This window comes from Epinephelus moara, chromosome 13 (assembly GCF_006386435.1).
Source record: "Epinephelus moara isolate mb chromosome 13, YSFRI_EMoa_1.0, whole genome shotgun sequence".
NCBI lineage: Eukaryota > Metazoa > Chordata > Actinopteri > Perciformes > Serranidae > Epinephelus > Epinephelus moara.
Genome location: NC_065518.1, coordinates 27,500,220 through 27,518,142, shown reverse-complemented (window position 1 = coordinate 27,518,142; position 17,923 = coordinate 27,500,220). Strand labels below are relative to the sequence as shown.

Sequence of the window (17,923 nt, the reverse complement as noted above, 5' to 3'; positions counted from 1 at the left end):
CTTGCATTTGGCCATTTTGTCATGCTAGATGGCTGTCCATTATTAACTAACTCTACAGCACTCCAATATAAAAGCGCTGTGCTGGAGATTCACTGTACTTCTAAATAAAGTGTGTTTTTTAGAAACTTGACAAGATTGCGAATCACTTGTGGTCCATTCAGAATGGACCCCTCACCCACTTTTAGACTGCGACCCACCAGTTGAGAACCACTGGCTAGTGTATCCCGAAAATTTAGGGTTCACATTTACAGTTCACACAAATTTACCGTAAGATTGAAGTTTCAACAGCTGTTCCGATTGGCTACACCTGAAGATGGGGCAGTTGTGTGGCAGCACACACCTGGCAAATCACTGCGGTCATACTTGGACGCAGCCCCTCCAGTTCCGATGTTGGGTTTCAGGCGCCTTTCAATGATCCAACAACTAGTTTTTTTTTAAACATTCTGACCCCCCATACTGACTATGATACTTTTAACCAAGTATCAGGTGCTTCACCTAACGATGTCCCAGAACCTTACCTAAACTTAGCCAATGCTACCGGCATGGCTTGAGGCAGTGCTGATCTGTCCACCAATTTGATCCAGAATGAAATATTACAACAACTCTTGGACTGATTGCCATGACATTTTGAGGAGACATCCATGGCTCCTGGGGGGTAAGCCAAGCCACAACCACAGGGGCTGAAAAATGGAGCCAATTAATGCGGAAGTACAAAAACTGCAGCTCCTCTAATGGCCAGTTGAGGCTATTGCTCCAAAAGCAAGTCAATACTCATGGACCCTTACAATAAAATGCCCAACTTTATAGCAGACATAAATGGTTAACTGTATGTGGGGTGAATTTTTATATAATTCACCCATTTAAATGTCAGTTAAGCTTAAGTTATCATAGCCAAGAACATGGCCACTGAGTGACAGGTGGGGGGTCCTCCATCGACAACTTGCTACCTCAGTGACAACATTGGTTAGGTCACGTAACCATGGCATCTCCAGTGTCATTAAGTATAGCACAGCCATATTTACCGTTATTTCAGTGTGTTTTCAGTTCATTAAAGTTAACTGTAACATTTTGGTGGTTTAAAAAACAATCCTGTTCATTATTTGGTAGTATTAAAAGACCCACTAAGGGGTCAGATGTTTTGTTTTCTCTGTAAGTATATTTCCCACAGACTGTAAATGCACCATGCTAACCAAGCTAGCAGCTAGTGTTAGGGTTAGGGACACCCTCTCATCCCAATATGGTCACTTTTTATCACTTCTGGCACAAAAATCCAAGATGGCAGCAGTCAAAAGGCCAACCTCAAGGCTTCAAAACATGAGTCCACAAACCAATGGGTGATGTCGCAGTGTCTACATCACCCACTGGTTTGTTGACTCATGCTTTGAAGCCTGTTTTTATTCAGTACATGGCTGAATCCTACTGATGTTGTTGAACACCAGCAGGTCATACGTTTCAGTCATCCTGTGTAATATCTCAAATATAGATGTCCTATTTTTTTCATGTACGCCTAGGTATTATGATTTCAGAGGGTTGTAGGCAATTTCAGAAAATTCTGTTTGAATATTTTTTGTTTGATACAGTGTTTTACGCTAATATCTGCTTGATAACGGAACAATGCCTGTTCATGCTCCCTGCATGACCCAAATGCAACCCACCAGCATGCCAATATTACACACAATAGCAACTATCAGACTTTGTGAGCCGCTACCAGCATGACTATCAAAGTTCCTGCAGGAAACCCTGAGCAGGAAGGGATGGAGTTTGATGGAGTGAAGTGATCTATAATGAGCACAGCCATCCATCATCTTTCAGATTGTAATCTGCGTCAGTAATCACGGGCTGACCTTGGCCACTCTCCTTCCCTTGAATAAGTTGCATGAACAAGTGATGCACGCAGACATATGCATACAAATGCAAATACCCATGGGCCTGCAATACACTATGGGTTGCTCTTTTGTTTGGTGAATCTTAGGTTTAGCTAAATAGTGACTCTGGAATTAATGTCCATAACTACTTAAATACAACACACAGCATCAACCAGTTTAGTATTTAATAAGTAATGCTGGAGTCATATAGTGTGCATCCCTAACCACTCAACAATAGGTTGCCCAAATATCATTAAAAAAAAAAGAGCAAAACAACAAAAAGAAAATATGACAGCTAAATAAGAAATTCCACTAAATTTGGTTCGTTATACAGATATTGCAATTGTAAGTGCTATTTTCAGGAATACTGTTTTTCACATCCTACTTTTTAATATTTACACACATTGAAAGACTATTTTTTTCATTTCATACTTGAATTGTCACATATTTCTGGGAAAAACTGTCTTATAAAATTGTTTTCTTGCCAACAGTTCGGTAAGGGCACTGATGCCACTTTCATCTCTGTATACTTAATATAACGCTGAAACCAAGAGATGCTTAGCTTAGCTTAGCTTAGCATAAAGACTGAAAGTAGAGGAAAACAGCTGTACTGGCTCTGACCGAAGATAAACATATTCACCTATCAGCACCTGTAAAGCAAACCATCCTGACAATGTGTGTGCAACATTCTATTTCACTCTGTATCAGTTTGGAATTGCCACCCCAAACACTTTCCAGAAATCAAAATCTAATCGGGCCAATCAGGGATGCGTACTGTAGTTGACAACATAAGCAGCCAATCAGGGACTGCGTTGTAATCAATGACGTAAAAAGCAGGCTGTAGTTTGCAGAACTGTAATGGCGGCTTCCGTAGCAACAGGTAGAACTGTAACGTTGGTGGAGTAAACATAGCAATAAGTTAAGTTAATGCAGAAGTAGAGTCAATAACACCAATTAAACAAGAATAAGAGTATGCATTCACATTTTTTGCTGGTCTTCTGACTAGACTTGGCAAGAGCTTGTTTTATCAACTGGCTCCGTTGGTGATGATGGAGTATGTTATTCTCCTGTGTTTTGTTATGCTGATTGGCTATAGGAGTTTGTCTGTCTGTCTGTCAAGTACTCCCACCCACTGAAAATGGTTGGGGTGGTTCTGTATCAGTCCGGACTGATACAAAGGTTGAAACAGAAATTTGAGCTCACATCACTAGGATGGTCATACCAGGCAACTGTGAAGCTAACTAATTAACATGTTGTATGTTGTTCAACACATAAAAAAAATTGTAAAAATGACATGTTTTAAATTTTACGGTGGGCTTTGTGTGGCACTATTTCTTGGCCGGTGTAGTGACTTCCTGGAGTCTTGCCATCACTATGAGTTGGCCAGGTAACAAGCTGGGACTCCAGGACACCAGCACAGCCAAAACAATAGTTCCAACACGTAACTGCTTGTAAAAAAATTTTTTTTTAAAAGCATAGCTTATTGTTTTTAACTGAGTACAGAGCCAGGCTAGCTGCTATGCTAATCGTGGGCTAGCATTAACCTCATATTCAGCATATAGTATTAAGTCTCATATAAACCAATTTATCCAACATGTCCTCACACAGTGGTTTGTGTTATATCTTAGAAAATGCACATACAATGGTTCATTGATAACTAATGACATTAGCGCCCTCTAATGGCATCATCACGTTATGTACTTAAAGCAAACTTACATTGGTTACTTAGCAATGTTTTGTAGGTGACGTTTAGGCAAGTAAAGTTACGCAGGTTAGGTTTTGGAAAAGGAACAAGATTGGGTGTCGACATGTTACGTACTCACACATTATTAAGTACAAAGTTATGTGCTTAAAGTAAAGTTACGCAGGTTAGGTTAGAACTCAAAGTTCTCATGGTTTCACACAAGACACAAACAACGGTTTCCTGGAGGAAAGTCCTGTGTTTGTTTGGCCCATTCACCACCCCAACCTGCCTCGTAACGCTGATATTTGCTCTTTACACTCCTTCTTGACTGCCATCAGCACATTGGTAACATAATAGCAGCCTTCCCGATTACATGGGTAACATACAAATTCTGGTGCCTTACTTTTCATAGGTATAAACACCAACAGTGAGACCAGCCTGAATAAGCATATCTCCCAAAATGTCAACTAATTGTTACTGTAGGGCTATTAAGGTGACAATACTTATGTACTTTAAAAATATTAAATACAGCACTTGTTAGGAAGCATGTCTTCAGGGTAGTATTTAAACTGTATTTAAAAGTAAAGCATCTGAGTGCTTCTTCAGTAACTTGTTATAAAAAAGAAGTTCTCTATTGTGACAAAAATAGTTTGGGTTTCAGAGGTGACTTTCACAGATTGACTTACATGCACATTAGAAATGACAGAATATTTCCATCAAAATACAAATGGAAGCTAAGTACCAATAGTTCCTCTCGTGCTCCATTACTGCCTTGAAAATTAAAAGCACACCTAGGATTGCTCCACAGTACATCTCCTAATGAAAAACCAGTGTGTGTGTGTGTGTGCGTGTGTGTGTGATATCAGACTGACTTTATTCCCTCAGGCAAGTTGCTGCACTGGCATTGATGTTACTGTACGACAAAATGAGTGTGAGCGTCTGAAATTGCTACCAGCGTCCCCTCCTTCCATCACCTTCATTATTCCTGTGACAGTTCTGGCAGCCGTTGTCATTTCTACCTCTTCTCCTAGCTAAGCACAGCCCACGGGGCTCCATTCTACGGTCTCCATTTTAGGAAGGGGTGGATCAATCACAGCGACAAGCGATTACTAAATTCCCCAGGCGTAGTGACAGCTGAATCCATTAATATTTGAATCCCATCTTTTCAGATAAATGTTAAAGAGAAATGAACAGGTAAACCTTGTGGAATATGATAGCTGGATCAATGTTTAAAGACAAGATATTATAGCGTGTAGACAATAAGCTCAATGGAGAGTATAAGCAGGGAGACACTTATGTGTGAACACACATACACACACACACTTTCCAGCTTTCTCTCAACTCACTTCACACAGATGCCCAAGAATGAAGCCTCAAAGGTGCCTTTGACTGTGACCTTGCACATCTGGTTTAATATGCAAGAAGCTAAAGTGTGTGTGTGTGTGTGTGTGTGTGTGTGTGTGTGTTGTGTGTGTGNGTGTGTGCGTGTGTGTGTGCGTAATAAAAAGACACAGAGAGAGCTCGATGATGGATCGCACAGCTCACGGCTCACCCTATAGCGGAGCAATAGCTTCAACGTTTTGTTCCAAATTGCCGTTTCCCTCTTCTCCATCCGTTTCCCTCCTCCCCTTTCCTTTCCTCTACATCTTTTCTCTTCTATCATTTCCCTCGATCCCTTCGTACTTTCTCCGCTCAACTCTTGATCAGCGTTCCCTTTGCCGCTGTCCATCCTCCTGCCTCATATGGGACACGCTTCGCCCCCACAAGCTGCTGCTGATTGAGGCCTCCAGTCGCTCATTAGCGATGAAAGTAGTGACCCAAGAAGACGGAATAGACGGAATAAAAAATGATGCAGGCAGGACGGGATGAGGCAGAGCAGAGCGGCGACATAATGGGGTAATGACACTGATTTAATATGCAATAGATCTCGTCATTGTGGGTCCTACAGTTGTCATTTGTCACAAGTTTTTATGTTCTTGCATCCTTTCTGTTACAGCTCATTTACGCCGTGTTGATGGCATTGTGAGACTCACAGAATCACAAACAGGTCGAACTAAAAGCCAAACAAAAAACTAAATGTTATTTCATTATGACTTTGTTTATCATTAAAGGTTATAAAGTAGTAAAACACATCTTGCAAAAAACAGACTTAGTGGTGAGTAATTATATTGGAGAGCACTCTCCCATTACATGTGAAGGACCTGGAGTCAGCACCATATTGTTTCAAGACAGTGGCTACTCACCTGTGGTCAGTATAAAATAGACCAGGGACTTTAATGTCTGACACTCCTGTCACCAAGACAAAACTACAGTTGAAATGATGCTTTGTGGGATGTTATCAGGAAGTACAATTGCCAAGTATATAGTGAGTTAGGCGTGGACTACAACTTGATCCCTGTTCAGTTGTCTCTCAATTAAATTAATAACAAAAGACAAATCATTGTTGTCATTGCAATCAGTTTTTCCCAGTGACGATTCCTTCAGTGTTCATTGCTCAGGAAGTTTTTACCAGGAGCTGAATTATCTGCAGATGTCTCCTGCTCTTCAGAACAAACAGACCAGGTGAATAAAACCAGTGAAAAAAACACTGAATATAACAGTTTTGTGTTGAAAAACAATATTTTTCCATGCTGTTCGGTCTGACAGGGGCTGACATGGACTGTCTCCTTGATTAAAAGTACTTGATTGCAATTTCTATGGGCTTGAGCATTGTTGGAAACGTTAATTGGTCTAGTCATATTTGACATTTCAATGCAGAAAAATAAATATTGTATCTTAAAGTCTATAAGTCTTTAAGTCTTTCTTTACATTTTAAGCAATTGTGCACTATTGACAGTATGCCGAAATTAGCTGTTAGTAGCTCCTGTTTGCAATGTACCCATTGATGCACAGACAACAATTGCTGGATTGCGTTGATACTGAAGAAAATCTAACTAGAAATTGTGCTTCGTGGTTGTATGCCACTCCGAACCAATCAAGTTGCACTTACAGTTTAAATCAATGGCAGTAAAAACATAAATGCTTCACACACATCTTTAACGGAGCAGCAAAGAAGATCTATACAATCAGCACAGTTTCAAGGTGGGCACCCAAGATTAGAGTCAGCATTTCAGTTATCTGATCAAATGGGACATTATGATGTCACAGTGAAGTTTACCTTTCACCTTTTGGGTGTAAAATGGCATCACTTCATCATTTTATCCTGTAAGATTTCGTCATAATTAGCATGTAAACTCCTGAGTTATGGCCAAAAAAGATGTTTTATGAGGTCACAGTGACCTTGACCTTTGAGCTTTTACCACCAAATTCTAATAAAATAAGATTCTTCCCAAAGCAGGGAAATTTGCAGCAGTGGGGAAATTTGTCATGGGAAAATTAGTTCATTGTTGTGTCCAAGTGAACGTTCGTGCCAAATTTAAAGAAATTCCTTCAATGTGTTATGAGATAGTATGTTTATGAATGAGATGGGTGTAAGTTTACAGCAACCCTTGACCTTTGACCAGCAAACTCTGATCAGTTTATTGTTGAGTCCAGGTGGACATTTGTGCCAAATTTGAAGAAATTCTTTCAAGGCATTCCTGAGATATTGCATTCACAAGAACGGGACATACAGACATATGGACGTACAGATATGCGGATGGACAGATGGACAGACAACCCGAAAATATATTGTCTCTGACCACAGCAATGCGGAGGAAAAAAAAAAAACGTGGTGATTCTCAGGCAAGTTCTGGAGTAATGAAGAGTGTCATTTTTCTGTAATTCCAAAGTAGCTGTATGGATTTTGTTTTGCAATGGACATTGGAGATAACGATATCTTTGGAAAATATAAGTCATAATAAATCTCAAAATGTGTGTATCACGTGTTAATTCAGATTTGCCTGAGTTATGATTCACAGATGGTGTGTGCTTTTGATGCAACCTGCAGCAATCTGTGCTACAGGTTTAAAACTACCTTAATTGCCTCCATCAGCTGTGTGTCAGTCCTTTGACCTCCAGACTGTGTTGTCAGGAGGTCAAATCACTGGGCCAAACTACAGTTACTGTTATTTTTAGAACACCGTCATGCACCTGTTCCTTTCACCTTTGTCCCCTTTTGCCTCACGTCTCTCCGACAAGCCTCCTCTTCAACTATCCTAAACACCCCTGGGTATACACGCCTCACAGTTTGAATACCTCTGAAATAGACCAATTAATTAGACACTGAAATATTAAACACCACTGCTCTTCCCATTTTTATGACTTCCTTATTCAATAAATCATCATTGCATTTCTTTTAAGAAATCTGTGTTAAGAGCACAACAATGATTTTTTGTAGCAGATATTATAAATAATATCTGCAGATTTTATCACCACGCTGTTACCTCACTCAATATCTCGTTCACAGCCCTATCTGACCAGTTACACGTCACAAGCAATAACTTATCAACACTGAAGGCTCCTGTGCCACAGATGGCAAACACAGAGACCGGAGCTGCTTCAGTGACCACACGGACTCAGTGCTCTGTGCAGAAAATAAGACAGCAGATATTACTTCGGTTGCAAAAAACAGTGTTTTGGCTGTCAACATTCTGCTGTTATTGATGGTAGTCACTGGATGTACCTTCCATTGTTTGAGTATGAGAACTGCGAGAGGAAGAATCAAGACTGTGTCTGGATGCCGGCTAGAGACATGACCAGATTACAATAGTTTATGACTAGAATTACTGCCTCACAGTTGTATGCCTCCGCCAACCAGTCATGTTGCAGTTACGGTTTTCATCCATGTCTGTGTAGTCATATGTAGCCCTGACAGTAGACAATGCTTCAAATATAGATATACTGTAAAAAAGCTTCTAAAACATGGATGCTTTACACACATCTTCGATCTGGCAGCACAGAAGATCTATACAATCAGCACAGTTTCAAGGTGGGCACCAAAGATTAGTGTCACCAATTCAGTATCTGACAAAATGTCTCCGCCTCTGTTCCTGAGTTATAATGTAGAGTAATGGCCAGAAAAAATGATGATGTCACAGTGAAGTTTACCTTTGACCTTCTGGATGTAGAATGGCATCACTTCACCACTTAATCCTACTAGACATTTGTGTGAAGATTTGACATACTACTGAATGAATTATTGAGTTTTGTGAGGTAATAGTGACCTTGACCTTTGACTACCACTAATCAGTTCATCCTTGAGTCCAGGTGGATATTTGTGCCAGATGTAATGAAATTTCCTCAAGGCCTTCTTGAGCATGTTCAGACTGGGACGTATGTATGAACAGCAAACCTGAAAGCGTAAAACCTCCTGCCACAGCTGTTGCTGAAATGGTGGCGTAAAAATGCAACGTCATACAGACATTTCATACACCAGACATATACTCATACATACTCCCCAGCCATTGTATTAGGTACACCTTGCTAATACCAGGTTAGACTCCCTTTTGCCTTTAGAACTGCCTCAGTTCGTCGTGGCACTGATTCAACAAGGTGTTGGAAACATTCCTCCGAGATTTTGGTCCATATTGACATGACAGCAACGGATTTATCAGCTGCACATCCATGATGCGAATCCCCCGTTCCACCACAAAGGTGCTCTATTGGATTGAGATCTGGTGACTGTGGAGACCACTGGAGTACAGTGAACTCATTTTCATGTTCAAGAAACCAGTTTAAGATGATCTGAGCTTTGGTACATGGTGCGTTATCCTGCTGGAAGTAGCCATCAGAAGATGGGTACACTGTGGTCATAAAGGGATGGACATAGTCAGCAACAATACTCAGGTAGGCTGTGGTGTTTAAACCATGCTCAGATGGTCTTCTGCATACCTTGGTTGGTTTAATCTTGAACCAGTCTGGCCATTCTCCTCTGACCTTTGGCATCAACAAGGCTTTTCACCCAGAGAACTGCTCACTGGATATTCTGTCTTGTTCAGACCATCCTCTGTAAACCCTAGAGATGGTTGTGTGTGAAAATCCCAGTAGATCAGCAGTTCTGAAATACTCAGACCAGCCCGTCTGGCACCAACAACCATGCCACATCCAAAGTTACTTAAATCACCTTGCTTCCCCATTCTGATGCTCAGGTTAAACTTCAGCAGGTTGTCTTTACCATGTCTACATGCCGAGTGCTGCCACGTGATTGGATCAATAGCCATTTGCGTTAACGAGCAGTCGAGCAGGTGTACTTAATAAAGTAGCTGGTGAGTGTATAAAACGGACCTGCCAATGTGCATTCAACCCATATTGGATCATTCATATGAGTTGGCTGTCCTGTCACTGTGTTTCTCATCTGCAGTATTGTTCATATACTTCACTGATAAACCAGAAAGTTATACAGTAACATTCATGATGCACATGTGCATAGCGTTCTGTGTGTAGGGCACCAAATGCCTGCGAGGGAACTGTAAAGTCCAACAACAACTAAGACTAATTTCTAGGGGCCAGCAGCAAGAGGAGGAGGCATTGGCAGTTAATGGCAAAACAGTAGATATGTTGCTTTTTCACTGTGATAGGAAAAAAATCCATATTGTTACAGCCCCTCTTCTAAATACTACATGAGTCTTAGCCACTGGCACATTGTTAAAACCTCATGGGAGCTGTAGTTGTAGAATAGTTACTTGTTGTTTTTTTTATCCTGGTCTAAGAAAGGGTTGGATATTTCAACAATGTCACTACTAATTTTACTAAAAATGTAACGATGCGGCAATAGAAATTCTTTGGACAGGATGACTTTTTTCGTGCAAGATTTCATCTCAAGAAAAGGCGATGAAGGCCATTACAGGAAAATAGTGCAGCCAATGCTCCTCGTTCTGAGCAATAAAGCCCAAACAACCTCTTTAATCATATACCCACCATTTGGAGCAGTCATGTGTACAGCAGCCGTTACCTGTGCTATGAAATGTATTAACACTGTCGCTCTGTTCTTTAAATTCATCATGGTGGGACTTTTCCTACAATAAGGTAATGGCGAAGGACATTGGAGGAGTTTCATTTCAAGAGGAAATGTCCATCATTTGAAAATGTGACATCTATGTTACAAAGTGACTGATCACACAGAGTTAATGGTAGTGACAGGGCTTTCACTAGTGATTCCTTTAGGAATATAATAATTTCACAACTGCATTAAGTAATGACGTGCCTGCACATCATTTGTCATAAAGGATAAGTGCATGAAGGGGCTGGAATAAAGTGCTTATTCTCCCCCATTACCTGAGCACTCCTGACAACCTTGAATTCCATTCTTCTATAATTCCGTTGTACTCTTTATAGGGCTCTGCCTTTTTATTGAGGCATAATGCAGCTTTATTATAGGACAAGCTTCTATTGAAGGCTCTTTAATGATTTCTCTCCACCTTGTCATTCATCCTGCTCTCTTTCTCTACATTAGCTGATACGTGCCTGATGCTTTTTATCTACACAGTGCCTCTAGCCTCAGCCAGCCTGGAGAGTTTTGAAGACTGGTTGTTTGCTTATTTGAACTGGTCTGACTAAATGAAGTTTCTTACCAAATATTTCTCAATCTTTCACCCTCCCCCACTCACGCCTACATTAGGTCTGAATCTCACAATATCTTCTCTCAATATCCTTTACATCTCTATCTCTCCCTTTCACCTCGTTACTTGTCTCCCCCACTGAGTCTGCTTTTCAACTTCTTTACCTCCCTGTGGTTTCGCTCCATGCTGTGGGAATGACAAACTGTCAGCTCCACCGGGCGAAAGGGAAGAAAAAAAGTCTGTGGCTGGTTTCTGGACCCAGCTGGACCTTTGCGGCGCCCTCTACACCAGATGGCAGATTGCACTGGGCCCACTCCAACCACCAGCTCATTTGCACTGATTGTCTGGGTCTTCTTGCTCTCTCATTAAGGGTGTAATGACAGCTAAGACTGGGGCCAAAGCTGAATAAAATAATCAATAGCTGTCTGGGGGCAAAGTGTCACTTAGAGACATGCTCTAGTCTTTTACAGCAACTACTGAGAAGTCATTGGGCAAGGCATTTTTGCTGCATTTCAGCCCTAAATGCCACAGTATTTTTAGCCAAGCTAGTTGTGTGGCTGTGGGGATGGCAGTGTTAGTCTGTCCGTCCATTACTTTGTTCCAGACTGAAACATCAGCTATTGGACAGATTGGCATTAAATTTGGTACAGCATGTCCATGGTCTCCAGAGGATGAATCTTGATGTCTTTGTTAATACAGTCACTTTTCATCTAGCACCATCTGCATGTCATAATTTTCACTCATCCATTTAAATGTCTCAGCATCTAAGTAATAAATTGGCACAAACCTTTGTACAGACATCCACGGTTTCCAAACGATGCATTTTGATGACTTTTCCTCTTGCGCCATCATAAGCAATGGTGTACAGTTAATGAGGTGCATATACTACTATGTAGATGGGTAAGTTATCAAAGAGGGAGGGGGTATAGTCTCCTATATATTCCAATAGATTTTTGGCTGATAAGTGGGTACTCTCCTATACCCGCATAAACCCTCCACTATGCCACTGGCCATAAGGTTGGCATTGTGGTTTTGAGTAAAATGTCTCAACAACTACTTTAACCATATTAAGTATTTTAATATTTTAGTATTAAGTATTTTGCTACAAACAAATCCATGTTCCACTCAAGATAATTGTAATTACTTAATAACCTTAAAGGCCCTGTATATAACTCCTGAGCTTCCTAGAATTCCCTAGTCGTCAAATACCAACACTTCAGGTTGGTGGTTCGGTCCGACTACCGAATCAAAGCGTTGGTATTTGCCAAACTGGAAATGAGTCTTGACAATCAACCACCTTTTTTCCAGAGTTACATACAGCAGCTTTAAAGTGGAACACCACCTAAATTAAGAATTTTGAATTAAGTTTTCTTTTTTTTTCACAGACCACCACTGCAAAATAGATGCCCATAAAACTGTTGGCAGGGCACCTCGAAACATAAACAAGGTCAATTATGACTTTCTCTATTATGATTTTTTGATCTATGGAGGTTTTGTATTTATAAGACTTTCCTTGAGCCAAGAAAAACGATTTAAAAGTCTGTGACATCATCACAATGTAGCTGTGCAAGTATATCTACTGATGCTTCTGGACACATCTTCAGTGATGTTCCTGGAATCATCGGGTGTTTCGGGTCTTTCAACGTCATCATACACCCTCCTCCAGGCGACCCAGCTGAGGCTGATCAGACCTCCTTTTCTAGGTATTCTGACCCCATGGATCTCCTCTCTTGAGCCACAGCAATCTTGAGGCTTTTTCTGCCACTTCAGTGGTGTTGCGGATGGATCTCCTTTTCCTCACTCCATCGATGCCCAACAAACTGAAGGCTCTGGACAGGGATCGGGCTGCAAAGCCCCTGCATCCAACTTTTATTGGGAGACACCTCACTCTCCAACCGACTTGTCCACACTTGCTGTCCAGTTCCTCGTACTTGGCGAGCTTCCTTTCAAAGGCCTCCTCCAAGCGGTCTTGGCGAGCTTCCTTTCAAAGGCCTCCTCCAAGCGGTCTTCCCAAGGGACTGTTAACTCCAGCAGAAGCACCTGTTTGGTGGACTCAGACAGGAGAACAACATCTGGTCTTAGGGTGGTGGTCGCAATGTGGTTGGGGAACTTCAGTTGCCGCTCAAGGTCCACCAACAACTACCAGTCTCTTGCAGAGGCCAGGATGCCTGCAGATGCTTTTGCAGCTGGTCTTGGCTGCTCCCAAGCTCTGATGAAGGTGATGGCTTGCTTGGAGGGGCGGGAACGTTTGGCCCACTCAACTCCTGCGCCGATGGCTTCAGCAATGGCCTTCAGGACCTGGTCATGCCTCCATTTGTACCTTCCCTCTCCTAATGCCTTTGAGCAGCTGCTCAGAATGTGCTCTAGGGTTCCACACCTGGAGCACAGTGGACATGCTGGTGACTCCACTTTTCCCCAGAGGTGTAGGTTTGATGGGCTGGGAAGCACATCATAAACAGCCTGGATGAGAAACTTGATCCGCTGTGGCTCAGCCTTCTACATCTCGGCCCAAGTCACCTTCCTTGCGATTGCGCTCTCCCAACTTGTCCAAGCGCCTTGTTGCCACATTCCCACTGTCCTGCAAGACCTCTCCTCCTAGACCTTGTTCTCACCTTCTCCTGGACTAGGCGGCGCATCTCCTTCCCTTTAGCGGTGTCAATGCAGGGAGTTGAAAAGGAACCTAGTCCAACCCTGCCTCTTGTGACCACTCCCACCAGCCTATTGTGATGCAGTCTTGACTCTGCTTGTCGAACAGCCACCTCTGCCCTCCACTTCCGACCAGTCCTCACTTCAATCCCAGCTTTCGCCACCTTTGGATCACGTGATTCTCTGTATTGCAACCCTTCCCTGGCTCTCGTCACCTTGAACTCCTCTTCCAAAGACTTGAGTGGCAGTTGCAGTTTGTTGTGGTGTCCATAGAGTGCGATACTGTTGAGACTCCTTGGTAGTCCCAGCCATCTTCTGAGGTGGCTGCTCACCTTCCTCTCTAAGGTCTCAACTGTCGAGATTGGCACTTCATAGACGAGGAGTGGCCACAGGATTATAGGAAGAATGCCATGCTGGTATAGCCAACCTTTTTACTTTTTGAACATGGTGACAGTTTTAGCAAATATGACAAAGAAGCTATTTTTTATTAAAGTGACCAACTACAGCTTTAAAGGAAAGCTGTGGTTGACTTGTTTAGAGTAATATTTTATTGTTTTGCCCTTCATTTCAATCAGTTATGACATCACTGTACCATTGTGGTGATATTGCTATGTCAAATCCAATCATGAGCAATCAGTCGATCAGATAGATTGTTAAAAAAGACAGCAACTTAGCTAGATTCACTCAAGCCCAACTAAAAGAGAATACACTTGAATGACTGACTTGCTTGCCACATCTGACCTCTTTATAGAGATGTCCATTATCATATCTGAGAAATGAACAGGTTGTGCACAGTGGCAATAATACAAACAGAAATGATAGCCAAAACAAGGACCAGGATTTATTGAAATGTCCTAAAATGGAAAATTAATTCTTTTATATTGTCTCCATCTTTGCTGCCAGGCATCAGATGATTCATGCCAGGTATGGCTTACTAAATACAGGGAGATGGTGGTTATACACGGGCTCCAACAGAGAGAAACAGCCCACAAAGCAGACATTGATTCACAAGGAAATGACAATGGATTGTGACTCATTTGTTGTACAGTCATTTGTTTGAGCTTGAGCAGCAATATAAACCGGCAGTCTGGAGATGTTGCTGGCAGGCTGTTCACACGACATTTTCATTGAGACTTGTGGACACTTTTCAGTTTAGCACCTTATGTGCTCAAATCTTTTTCTTAACTAATAGCAGATGGCAGCGGAGCTGTTCGGTGGCACAAAACTTTGGCTATAGTGAGAAGCTCCAAAGAAATATCTCTAACTGAGAGAGCAGAGCATATGTGCTTGGCTACTGTTTCGTGTGGAGATGAAAAAGAATAAGAAATGCTAGAAAGCAAAATGTAAATCTACATAATCAGTGATTCTTAGGCAATAAACACACCATGCTACTCACTGATTTTATGGATTAATGAATAATTTATTAAAGTCCCCCTCCACTCAAAAATGTTTTTTCCTCTATGTTTATGTCCCCTAAAGTGTTTGACCCTCACTATACTGACTTCTATCTGTGCAAAGTTATTCAGTAGAGAGGTGTTTTCAAATTCCTGTACTGAGGGGGGCGATGTCTGTGCACTTCCCTGAAATCTGAGTTTTGCTCAGCAATATAATCTGATTTTTGGAGTGTCAATGCAATCGCCATAAGCAATAAGCTAATGTTAAGCTATAAACAAACTACGCAATGCTATATAACAAATGTCGCCACCACAATGGGGCTGTAAATCCATGTTCAGCATATTAACATTTGATGACATAGGCTCACTTAGCCACTTGTCAGCAACTGCCTTTTTTAAGCCACACAAAAGCTTCAAAATTGAAGAGTTGGGTATTAACTGACATACTTTATATCGCAGAACAAAACATGAAAGTGCCCTAAGCTTGTGTTCTTATTTTAGGCATCTTACCAACAACCTATATCATCCCATTGACTTCAAGATGAGTGGTAAAATGCTAACTCATTTTCAGGTTTTAGGACTCATTCCTGCACCTATTCAAAAATACAAAAGTAGATCACTGTCTAATACAGGAAACTCATATCAACGGGGGAACAGACTTCAACACAACAGAGATAAAGAAACCTGAAACCTCAGCCCAGGGCGGACTTTTCAGTAAAGAGAGCAAGAGTTAGCATTAGCATAGTGAAAGGTTTGACAGTAAAGTGGTAGAGTGTGCAGTTTTTGGATGTAAACTGGACCCTGGAGTTTCCTTCCACTAACTACCAAAAAACCTCATTATAGTAGCATTATTGTATGTTTCACAAACTCTAACGCTGTGTCGGCTGCTGCCGGTTAGCCTACAAGCTAAAAAACAACATTAATAAAAGGTGCTAACTACACTTACTAATGTTCTACATCTGCTAGTCCCAGATTTTGGTGCTCAATAGAGTCCTTATCTGAGTCTAGGTATTATTGTGGCTCAAACATGTATAGCTGAATCCCTTCAATGTTTTCTTTAATGCAAATGCTAGCCACCTTGGTGAACACTGCACCGGTCAAACTAGCGCAAGCAGCACTGGAGAAAGCGGAAGGAGAAAACAAAAATTTTTCAATAATCCACAGCCACTTATCCTGGTTTGTGGGGGGGCTGGAGCCTATCCCAGCTGACATTGGACAAGAGGCGAGGTATACCCTGGTCAGATTGCCAGACTATCACAGGGCTGACACACAAAGACAAACAACCATTCACACTCATATTCAGACCTATGGGCAATTTAGAGTCACCAATTAACCTGCATGTCTTTGGACTGTGGGAGGAAGCTGGAAAACAGAGAGGAATCCCACACTGACACTGTGACAGCGTGCAAACTCCACACAGAGGGGTCCTAGGTGGCCAGTGGATTCAAACCCAGGACCTTTTTGCTGTGAGGCAACAGTGCTACCCACTATACTACCGTACCACCCGGAAGCAAAATTTACTGCAAGTAAATTTCTCAACTGGGGAGAAAGGATGGATCTTCCATCCCCTTTTCAGAGTTTTTTAATTATTATGTGGGAAAACAATGTTAAACAAAATACTGCAAATTGTAAATTAATATTAGCATTACTTTATACTTTAAATATGTCTGGAGAGGGCCTTTAATAGGGCTGACCCAATGCGTCATAGCTTCAAAGCCATGGTAATCGATGTCCAAATTAGTATTCCAATGCTCCGTTTTTCTATACTGTTGTACCCCAAAAATCCCAAATTGCCCATAAATTAAGAAATAGTAATCCAACATAGTTCAATATGCATCAACTTTAATTGTTCGTAGATATTTTTTTCTTCATTATTTTTAGACAAGGACATTAAAACTTTGTGAGAGGCCTGGTTTTGTAACTATGACAGTTTGACTATCCATGACAGGTTTTTAGCTACGTGAGCATTTTGTTGAAAAAGTCAAGCCTCTGGGATAGGTTGAAAATTTACAAAGATGACCCCCCCAAAAAGTCAAGTGCCAGATATGCCAAAGGAAACTGGTATATCACGACTCTTTAACCAGCTTGGCAAACACCTGAAAACTGAATCCTGAAGTCACGACTTAGCCGTCGTGCAGTATTTCTCACTGAGGCTTCAACACCCAAAAACCAGTATGCAGTACAATCACGGACTTTTATAACTTCTACTTCACCCTCCATACAAGTTTTTAAATGATGAACTTTTGGCAGTGTTTGTCTCTGAAAATGAATGTGTCATACTTTGGAATATTGATCTAAAGTCAAGGCACTGTAATTGTCTAGTCTTTTTTTAGACATCGGACTTGCTCACTTCTGTCAATGCTCAGAAACGAGGCAGGCAGAGCCCTCAAACCGTCGGATCTTTACGTTTCAAAGTCTGAGTCACGGCAAAAACTATCCATTAGCTCACAGGAATTGACAGCTTTCCTGACAGCTGCATTAGGGCTGCTTCCTCTCCCCTGGTCCTGCCCGTCAGACTGAATGAGCTTTATTTAAAAGTCAGTAACGGACGTGCAACTCCAAAGCTCCCTGGGTGCCTTGTTAAAGATCAGTGAGGGTAAACTGTTGCACCGGCTGATCCGAGTGAAACCGGGCAACTGGCCAGCCACGCACTCACACACAGGGTTGTTGCAGATAACGTGAACACACATGCAAATCCATACATGTACATACTCATTAAAAACACATTCACGCAAACCTGTACACAGATGCAATCACATCCAGCTCATACATAAAGATACAACAGGATCACAGTCACAACAGCCACCCATTACGATGCTACTTTGTATGCAGCTGAATGGATTCATGTTTGAGATA

The 17,923-nt window shown here is 41.6% G+C and overlaps 1 protein-coding gene across 1 annotated transcript in view; it reads right to left on the bottom strand.

Moving 5' to 3' along the window:
* The window catches only part of LOC126399543 (ras-related protein Rab-26), a 141,950-nt gene that overhangs the window by 61,110 nt on the left and 62,917 nt on the right, over window positions 1–17,923 (bottom strand). The gene's annotated exons all lie outside the window — the stretch shown is intronic.